The following is a 3,089-nucleotide window of genomic DNA, read 5'->3' on the forward strand; positions in this document are numbered from 1 at the left end:
ACAAATAAAAATAGCTTCAGATTCTTTTCAAAATCTCTAAAAAAAAATCTCTATATTTTTTTAACCCAAAATCTTTTTTTTTTTAAAAGATGAAACAAATGCACCCTAAATTTGCAAGTCCTACCCACAAACTAAGTTTTACTTCACATGCAAATTTGCTTGTGTAACTAATTTACATTGGTTGTTGGATAAATACTCACAATTCTTCAAGGGTATGGTATGAGAAGGACAAAATTAAATTAGAAAAAAGGGTATGTAATGTAATATAAGTGTAAAGTATGGTGTAAAATGAAATTTCCAAACTTTAACAACAAAAAAGATAATAAATACAAACTTTTCTTCTCTAATCACAAAGGTTGTTACATCAAAAACTTTATTTTTCGCTCCATGTATTTCTTGATCATATACCATTTACTCCATTCCTCCTTATTCTTATAGTATTACAAAGTTTGATCTCCCTCATGTTGATCCTTTTCACAATGATGTAGATATTGCACACTCTCTTGGCTGAGCATCCAAATAATCACGATTTTGACAAAGCTGATTGTTGAAATATGCCTTGAATAAGCATTGGGAAAATGTTCCACATCGGATAATATGAAGAAATATGCAAAGATGCAAAGACTTGGTCATATAAATAAAAATCTGGTGTGTTAGTCTTTCTTGCACCAATAGTTATTGGTTTTTGCTATAGCTGATAATATCTCTACTACTCAGTATATGCAGTTTGTAATTACCGATTATAGTGTAATTCTTTTCAATGACTCTACCTGTGGATTAGTCAGCACATTGCAAGATACCATGTTAAATCTGTCGTTTTTTTCATTTTCTCATTCTGTCTTTTACCACGTTAAATTTGTCATTATTCTTACATCATGTTATAACACTGACTATGATACACTTCCTTTTTCTTTTTTGAAACAACAAAGTATTATTAAGGCTTAGTCCATACAAAACACACAAAACTAGCAACAACGGTAAAAATACAACCGGCGCCGTATATAGGCTGTGTATGATACACTTCCTATTGATACACTTCATATATAGGCCGTATATAGGCTGGATCCACCAACATGCTTTTACAATATTATAATACAGAAACCCTTTTTTTCAATATTATTTTTCTTACACAATCTTAAACACAAGAACACTATATAACAAGTGTAAAATTATTAATTGGAAGTTGATATTGGGTAGTGATGGATGCAATCAGACCATGGTCCCTTGTTAGACTCTCCAAGTTTTGGCCTATTACACTTCAAAACTACACTGCAACACTTAACCCCACTTCCAAGTCCAAGTAGCCAAATGTTGTTACCTTTGTGCACTTTTTCCTTGGCTTCCAAGTAAGCAAGTTCATACCATAGTGATGAAGAAGATTGGTTTCCAAACCTATGTAGTGTCATCAAAGCAGCTCCCATCTCTCTCTCACCAAATTTCAACCTTTTTCCTAGTTCTAGTATCACTCCCCTCCCTGAACAAGGAAAACCAAAATGTTGTATCACAGTCTTAAAATCAGGCACATAATATATTACCTCAGATTTTATAAACCTCTCTTTTATCATGGAAACAACATACCAAAACTTCTCTGAAAGTGGCAATATATGAGAACGTAAAATGGAAATATTTGAAACGAGTGTTTCACCAAATACCTGAGGTACGTCTTTAGTGAGTGTCACCCCAAGTTTTCCATCTGAATCTTCTTCCCTTATACAAGAAAAATAAGCCTTGTCATCAAAGATTCTTTGTGTTCTAAGCGACCTAACAAACTTGTATTTTGCAGTTTTACTTGCTTCTTTTTTGTTTGAGAGAAGAATTGCTGCACCTCCCATCCTAAACATGCAGTTAAGATGCAACTTTGATCTTTCATTACCAGGATACCAACCATTTGACAGAATCTCTGTGCTTAGAACAATAACATTAGCGTTTTTGTGAACTCGGAGAAGATTATGAGCCAAATCAACACAAATAGCACTAGCACTACACCCCATACCAGAGACATTATAGCTTTTAATGTTACTTCTCATACAATATTTGTTAACAACAATAGTTGCTAAGGAAGGCTAGGGACAAAAGCCACTGCAGTTTAAGATAAGTATGTCTACATCGGAAGGTAAAATATTGGTTTTCGCAAAAAGATCATCCATGATAGGGAAAAGAACCATGTGAGCCTCTTTGGTGGATTCAATATTATGAGTTTTTGGTGGAATGCAATGTAAGGAAGGAGGGAGATAAGTCTCTTCACTTTGGCCTGAAGAACGAAGGACTTTTTCCATGAAAGCCATACTCTCATTGTCAAAACATTCAAGCATGGAAACAATTTCAAGAAATGTTGAGAAAGGTACCTTGCAATAGCTTGGTGGTTTAAGACATGAAAAATCTATAAGGTAAATAGGAGAGGGTTTTGAGAGAAAGTGTTTTACAAGGAATGAAAGTAAGAGAAAACATAGGAACAAAAAATGGTACATTAGCTCATAGTTTTGAAGAAGTAAGAAGACTTCAGCAGATGTTGCAAGTGTGAAGCTACAAAGCCATAGGAAATATGAAAGTTTTGAAAGGAGATGGTTTGATAAGAGAGTGAAGTTGGTGGACTCATTGAAGAGAATATGGTTTTGCTTGGACGTAGCTTCCATTATCGTGGCAGTAATGGTTTAAAACCTATGCTCCAGAAGCTACATATATATACAAGAGAGAATTTATACTTTCTCTTGATGGGTTTGAACTTTAAACTATGAAGGGAATGATTTAATGACAAGGAAAAAGAATGGTAAAAAAAAATTATTTTTAGAAGAAAATAGTTATATATATTATATATAAAGAAAATAGCATCTTTCAGGTCTTTTAGACTGACTTTTTCATTTTCCAAAAATGTTCTCAATTTTGAATAAAATAACAAATGTAACAAATAAATAAAAATAAATTTAAATATTAAAAAAATGTAACAAACACGATATGAATATATATGTATGTTTTTTTCCCCTTTATCATTTAAAAAGTGTAACAAACTAGATGAATATATTTATACTTACTTTTTCATTATCTCAAATATACCCTTAAACAACTTTTTCTATAATAAAGATCGTTGTTGG

General features: G+C 32.4%; 1 pseudogene; it reads right to left on the reverse strand.

Annotated features, from left to right (window-relative positions):
* Window positions 1–1,058: 1,058 nt before the first annotated feature.
* On the reverse strand, window positions 1,059–2,633 carry LOC146940068 (3-ketoacyl-CoA synthase 5 pseudogene; annotated as a pseudogene).
* Window positions 2,634–3,089: the final 456 nt, after the last annotated feature.

Source organism: Medicago sativa, chromosome 3, assembly GCF_051527215.1.
Source record: "Medicago sativa cultivar Bolivia chromosome 3, Bolivia_mono, whole genome shotgun sequence".
Lineage (NCBI taxonomy): Eukaryota > Viridiplantae > Streptophyta > Magnoliopsida > Fabales > Fabaceae > Medicago > Medicago sativa.